Genomic DNA, 7,830 nt, shown 5'->3' on the forward strand with positions numbered 1-7,830 from the left:
AAATTTGCTCTAAACGCGTCCTCAAGCTCTTCCCAACTTCCAACAGTGTTTTCTGGGAGGCTTTTGAGCCAATGCCGAGATGGCCCTTTGAGCTTGAGGGGTAGATATTTTATGGCGTGGAGGTCATCCCCTCTAGCCATGTGTATGTGTAGTATATAATCCTCTATCCAGACTCCAGGGTCTGTTGTTCCGTCGTAAGCCTCTATGTTTATGGGTTTAAACCCTGCTAGGAGTTCATGATCCAGCACCTCATTGGTGAAACATAGTGGGTGTGCGGCGCCCCTATATTTAGGTGTATCGCTGCCTTCGAACACTTGGCGTGTTGTGTTGCTTCCTGGGGCCCTCTTTTTTGGCCCGTAAATGGACCTGGCTGGGTCATCTGTTTTCCCAGGATCATGCGCCGGCTTGTGTGCGGCGCCGCTTATAGTTTTTGGCCTATCATCTGGCCGTCTATCCGGCCAGGCGGCCTCTTTGTTTTTTGACTGTGGGGGCTCTATGGCTTCCTCGTCGAATTCTGGCAGCAGCTTGCGCTTCGGGTAGCTCTTTGATTGATGGCTATTGCCGTATTTGTCTGCGGTTTTGAGCACTTTGCTCCACCTCATTCTGAGTATGTCTTTCGCTGTTTTGAGCTTCCGTTTTTCCTTCTTCAGACTTCTTGCAGTGGCCACGAGTCCTTTGCGAAGGCTCTTATTCTCCGGTGGTGTGTCCGGCGTGACGTCGTCTGGACTGTTGGCTTCGCCGGGCATGGATTGATTATCCGATTCGTCCTGTTCGGACGGTTGCTTGGCTGTATGTTCGTCGTCCACTGGTTTGCCCTGCTCTATTGCTGGGTCATTAGGAGCGCTGTTGTTGTCGAGGCGGGACTTAGGGCGGCGTCTGCGTCGCCATTTTGGTTGTTTATCGGCGGGATTATCCTTTGTCGCGCCCCGTTGGTCCTCGTTATCGCTTCCTTTCGGGGTATCCACCATATATACATCCTGGGTTGCGGTGGCCCTCCGGTGCTCTGTGAGCGCTGGTTCTTGATCGTCTTCGGCATCGTCGTCCATACCGTCGATGTCTTCGGAGTCGTAGTCTAGCATGTCGGTTAGATCGTCGACAGTGGCTACAAAGTGGGTGGCGGGTGGGCTTTGAATTTCTTCATTGTCCGCATCCCAACCATCCTGGCCATAATCCGGCCAGGGCTCTCCGGATAGCGAGAGATGCTTTAGCGAATTTAGGATCTCGCCAAAGGGCGAGTGCTGAAAGATGTCCGCAGCGGTGAACTCCATGATCGGCGCCCAATCGGATTCGATTGGCAGGGGCGCAGGAGGTTCGGAGTCTGGCAGGGAGTCCGGCACCTCGGAGTCACGAGCTTTATAGGGGACAAGGTCAGTGTTCGGCTCCATCGCCGCGGAAGTTGCAGCCCCCGAGGCGGTGTCCAGCCACCGATCCTCGATCTGGGCGATCGGCTCCGGACTAAGGGCCGGAGCGGATTCATGTGCGGCCACCAAGGCACTGTCCGGCGGCAGAGCTAAATCATGCCCATCGAGACAGTGCGGCACGCTCGGCTGTGGCTCGAGTCCGTCGAAGATCAAGTCCCCGCGGATGTCGGCCGTGAAGGTTAGGCTTCCGAACCTGACCTGATGGCCAGGGGTGTAGCTTTCGATCTGCTCCAGATGGCCAAGTGAATTAGCCCGCAGAGCAAAGCCGCCGAATACGAAGATCTGTCCGGGGAGAAAAGTCTCACCTTGGACAGCATTGTTGTTGATTGAAGAAGCCATCGAGCCTATCAGTGACGACACAGAGGAACTCTCAATGAAAGCACCAATGTCGGTGTCAAAACCGGCGGATTTCGGGTAGGGGGTCCCGAACTGTGCGTCTAGGCGGATGGTAACAAGAGACAAGGGACATGATGTTTTACCCAGGTTCGGGCCCTCTTGATGGAGGTAAAACCCTACGTCCTGCTTGATTAATATTGATGATGTGTATTACAAGAGTGGATCTACCACGAGATCAAGGAGGCTAAACCCTAGAAGCTAGCCTATGGTATGATTGTTGTAATGGTTGTTGTGTCCTACGGACTAAAACCCTCCGGTTTATATAGACACGGAGAGGGCTAGGGTTACACAGAGTCGGTTACAATGGTAGGAGATCTACATATCCGTATCGCCAAGCTTGCCTTCCACGCCAAGGAAAGTCCCATCCGGACACGGGACGGAGTCTTCAATCTTGTATCTTTGTAGTCTTGGAGTCCGGCGGACGATGATAGTCCGGCTGTCCGGACACCCCCTAGTCTAGGACTCCCTCACCCTACGTCTCGGTGCCCTGAGGCGGTCGACTGGAATATGGTGTGTGTGTGTGTGTGTTACAGGGGGTGCGAACCCCTGTGCCAGAGGAGGAGGCGGCTTATATAGAGTGCGCCAGGACCCAAGCCTTCCCCCGTTACAGGGTTCAATGTACATTAAGACAGGGCGTTACTGGTAACACCAGCTATAAAGAGTTATTAATGATCTTTAAGACTACAGAGTGAACGCTTCACTTGCCATCCTGAGTGACTCTAGGTCTTCTGTACTCCGAGTGGTTTCTTGTATGGTCGAGTGACCACATCTTAGTTGAATGGAATTGGGGTATCCGAGTGAGGTAATTGGTCGAGCGGATTGCACTCCATGGTTACTTCAGTCGGCATCTCTTGTTATACTTTGAATGTCCTTGATTCTAGGGTAGTGACCTTGGGTAGGGCATATAGGTCAGGCCTATGACCCTATCCTAGGTCCATGGCATCGTCATTAGCCCCCAAATGGATTGAGGTCCGAGTGGAAAGAGAGTTGAAGTTGATCATGTCCTGATTTTTATGCTTCATAGGCATTCTTACTGAGTTCGGGAATCATGCTAAAACTTCAACTGTATTTCAGTCGCCTTGATCGATTCAGAGGTCGTCGAGTGAACTTATACTGGCAGTCCTTGAGTGTTGATATGGTATGAAATCCTCGGCGTGATTGGTTACTCTGTGGTTCCCGGATCTCACGGGATTCAAAACTTTGGGGAAGCACGCGGGACGGAGCGCACCGCAGTAAACGGAGTGGATAGACAGGGGCGCCTTGATTCTCGCGCCACCCTTTTTGCCACATATCGGGCGCGCGACCGTTGTGGGATTTGACAGGATTGCTTGGGCCCACGCATCAGCCACACGGAAGCAGGCCCATAAAAGGCGTCGAGGCCGATGCATTTGCATAGTGCGCACTATTCCCCTTCTTCTTCCTCTGCTTCTCCACTGCGTTCTCCTCCGCTCTCGACGCCGCTGCCCTGCCTGTGCGCAGTCCGCCGCCTTGGTTAAGGACAATACAACGACCCTGGAGCATGCGAAGAAAGCGACGGGGACGGCAAAGGGCAAGAAGACGAGTCGGGGATCATCATTGAGATCCGGAATGCCTCCTGGTTGGATCCAATGGGATTGGATTCGGTCCACGATCCGGAAAGAGGATCTGGAGGATCTGGCCACCGCGGGCTTGATCGCCGATGGGTCTTGGAGGCTGCCGGGGAACGAGATCGAGCCTCAGCCACAGGAGGGTGAGTGCGTCCTCCTCGCAACTCACATCGACCGTGGTTTCTCTCTGCCTCCGCATCCCTTCTTCCGGGGTTTCTTGAACTTTTTCGATGCCCAACTCCACCATTTTTCTCCAAACACTATCACATACCTTGCTACATATGTTTCTTTGTGTGAAAACTTCTTGGGTTGTAGACCGCCTTGGGGTCTATTCAAACACATCTTTACCTACTGTTCCCAATCTGTGAAGAAGGTGAATCCGACTGACGAGAAGACGCACGTGATCCAAATGTGCGGGGGTTTAGGGATTTGGATGAGGGTTAGGAGTACTTTTTCCCCTATGACACTTCCCAAGTCGGTTCGGGGTTGGCAGTCGACCTGGTTCTACTGCCAAGATATTCTGACCCCCGGCCAATCGATCGGTCTTCCTCCCTTCACCATGGATCGAGTCCAGCAACCTTCTTCACTGATCATGACTGCAGCAGAGAAAGTAGAGGTGTCCATGCTAGTCGAGCGGGTAGTCCAACTGGTCCGTGAGGGTGTGACTGGCATGGATTTGCTGGAGGTGTTTCTCGGTCGACGCATCCAGCCACTCCAAGCTCGTGATCATCCAATGTGGATGTATTCCGACACCAATGACACCGCTCGGGTCCACCCAAAGGAGGTCCCCGATGAGACGGTGGCACAGTGGTTGCAAAGCATCACTGGGAACAAAGACAACCCCAGGGGGTCCAGAAGGGTTGCACCATTCTACGTTGAAAATGAGCTGGATAAGGTCTGATCCTTGTTACCGAGTGCCTTTTATTCTGATTTGCAAATATCTTTGAATTCCGATTGATGCTTGTTTAACTTGTTGCCTTGCAGATTTATACTAAGATGTATTTGATGCCAAATAGAGAGCAAGTCCAGGAGGGAGCTGAGAGCACGGACGAGAGTGCCGACTGGCAATCTCCCGATGACGACGACGAAGGGGAGGACAGTGATGAGTTGGACGATGGTGAAGAAGTTGACTCATCGCCTCACACGAAACATCGATCCAAACAGTCTCACGACCCTGCAGGTGGGTGCAACAGGGCAGCTCCTCCAAATGCACAAGTGCAAAAACGCACTTGGACTTCGACTCCGAAACCGTCTGAGAAGGCCGCCAAGCAGCCCAAGGTCATCCCCACAAAGCCTTGGAAGACCCTGCCCAAGATCAAGATGGACGTTCCCATCGCTTCTGCGTGAGTGTTTTGTCTTTCTCTATGTTACTGTCGATCCATTCCTCTGTTTGACCGAGTGGGTTCTGAATCTTTTAGTGCCGCAACTTCCGGGACCTCCGTGGACATTGACAAGGCTCAAGGCGATGAGGAAACTGAAGACGCGGCCACTTCCAAAGCGGGTACAATTTTACAATCTTGTGCTTGTTTTATCGGCTGGACTGTCGGTCGACTAAACTCTTATGTTTGAGTCTTGTGCAGCACCACAAGATGTCATTGAACTTCCAGATGACGACGAAGAAGTGCCCCAGAAGAACACGGGAAGAAAGGGCAGGACTTCGAGCAGGAGAGTGCCTGCCAGCAAGGTGCCTTAGTCGATGTCAGCGCCAGAAATAGTGATCCAGCAATCCGGAGATCCAGTTCGGGCTTCTGTTTCTTTGTCCCTGTGTCGACTGATCGTCCTTCGGTGTTGATCGCTCAAGTCCCTGCTTCGTCCGCGCACCTCCATGCCTCAGATCCTATGACTGCCCCGTTCTGCCAACACCGCTCTTTGCTGCCCATCATACCCCAGATGACCCGGTGGGTGCTGCCAAGGAAGCCATACTCCAAGCAGGCTTTATGATAGAGCAGATGAAGGTGGTGCACGAGGCTAGCAAGGCTGCCTATAATGCCAGCTCTGCTCTGCAAATCAATGTCAAGGTCAGTTGATTTCTGACTGATCTTTCAGTTTGATTTTTTGCCCTGTTACGATATGGTATTTGTAAGCTGCTGCTTTATTATCCGTAAGATGTCCATGGATGAGTGTTTTGGAACCTTTTATGTGCATCTATCATGAGTCTGCACTTTACATCCATTCACCCACTGGGTGCTTTAATTTTTGCTGAATAGTTCTTCCACTTGAGTCGACCAAGTCGAGTCGAGTGTATCTTTGAATCAGTGGGGGCACGCAGAGTGCACCCACTGGGTGTAGTCCCCGAGACCGCCGTTGAATGTTTGATTCGGCGGGGGTATTTATCAAATGTCTCTTTACAGAGTTTCCACTCGGACGTGATAGATAGTGTCGAGTGGGACCCAGACCAGTGGGGGCATGCTGAGTGCACCCACCGGGTGTAGTCCCCGACACTGCGGTCGATTGCAGGCAATTGGCTGGGGTCTGAGAATCTCTCTTTTTTATATACTCATGTTGGGCAGACCATGCCGAGTGGTAAATCGGACCAGTGGGGGCACGCCAAGTGCACCCACTAGGTGTAGTCCCCAAGACTACTGTTGAATGTTTGATTCGGCAATAGTCTCAGAACACTTTTTGCTGTGATTTGACCTTTGTTTCTGTCGACTGTCGTGTCTTATTTGTTGACTGCAGAAATCTTGTGAGATCGGGGCCCAATTTGCTGAGTTGGAGAAGAAGCAGATCAGTCTCAACCTGGATCTGGAGCTGGCCAAGAAGAATCTTTAGAAGGCTAAGGATGATGCGGCTGCTATGGGAGGTAATAACTCGTCGACTGTCCACCTTATAGTTTTTCCATTTCAGTCATTTGAACCGAGTGGCTCCACTCGAACATATGTGCGTAGTGAAAACCGTCAACTCCAAACTCGTCTGAAGAATGTTATTTCTTTAGTCAAAATGAAGCAGGTTCTGGAGCAGAAGGACCTTGACCTTGCCGTAGCACAGAGGAAGCGCGAGAGAAAACAAAACTTGCCGACAAGAAGCTGGCTTCAGTCAGCAAGTTGGAAGAGGAAAACGCCCAGCTGAAGACTGCTGTGAATGAAGCCAACAAAGAAGTTGCGCAGCTGAAGATGGACAAGGAGGCCCTGTCTGACAAGGTTGGAGATCTCACTCGAAAGAGGGGTGAGCTGGAGGCTTATCTGGGAAGACTCGCTGAGAAGCTACTACTGAAACTTGAAGGTACTTTCTCTTGTCTGACTGATTTGCAACTGTCGACTCATCATATAACTACCAACTCACCATTTTTCTGGGTGTGCAGAATGCTGTCAAGACTTCGAGGTAGAGACTGGGCGGTTCGAGACAGACCTAGACCCCATAAATTCTCCTGTTAAGGATGAAGTAGCGATGAACGTGCTGCAATTGGAGTCTCGTCTTGCCACAGAGTCGCGGATTTACATGGAGCTCTGGCCCGGGCAGAATTCCAGAATGATCTCGAGTCCCTGATGACTCGACTAAAAGAAATCCCTGGTCGAGTGCAAGAGTGGAAGAAGTCATCTGCTCGCTGTGGCGCTGATGTTGCTCTGTCCTTGGTCCAAGTCCATTGCAAGGAGGTCAAAGATGACAAGCTGGCGGCTCTCAAGGTTGCCAACAACAAGAAGCTCCAATTCCAGTCTTTCATGGAGACCTTCATCGATGCTGCCACTCAAATTGCAGACGGCATCGACCTTTATAGATTCGTCGAGCCAGCAAGCCCTCCTCCTGCCGAGTGGACGAACTTTATGCCTCACCTTTATTTGCCTCAGAATGCCAAGTGATTTTGTAACCATTAAACTCTTTCAAGCCTGATCCCTAAGTACTTCTGCCCGTGGTTCTGAACTTTGCTGGGTTTATCTGAACTTGGTTTTTTCCTTGAATATGGTGGCTTTGTATTTGCCACTTTTAAATCTTTTCATTCCGAATGGAACTTGATTTCTCACTCGGAATAGACGTTGTACTTGTGACACGGCTCTGACGATGTGCTCGATGGGCACCTCGTCGTCCTTGCGGATCAGGATGGAGCAGATGTTGTACTTGTGACGCAGCTCCGACGTTGTGCTCGATTGGCACCTCGTCGTCCTTGTGGATCAGGATGGAGCGGATGTTGTACTTGTGACGCAGCTCAGCCTCCGAGTGAGAGGGTTGCTCATCACTCGGAGCGGTTTTTAAACTTAGGCGAGTATGGGGTCACAGCTAAGCCCCCGAGTGGGAGGACTGCTCTCCACTCGGAATGGTTTTTTTAACTTAGGCGAGTGCGGGGTCGCGGCTAAGCCCCCAAGTGAGAGGATTGCTCTCCACTCGGAATGGTTTTTAACTTAGGCGATTACAGGGTCGCAGCTAAGCCCCGAGTGGGAGGATTGCTCTCCACTCGGAATGGTTTTTTAACTTAGGCGAGTATGGGGTCGCAG

The sequence above is a fragment of the Triticum dicoccoides genome, chromosome 5B (genome assembly GCF_002162155.2).
Source record: "Triticum dicoccoides isolate Atlit2015 ecotype Zavitan chromosome 5B, WEW_v2.0, whole genome shotgun sequence".
Lineage (NCBI taxonomy): Eukaryota > Viridiplantae > Streptophyta > Magnoliopsida > Poales > Poaceae > Triticum > Triticum dicoccoides.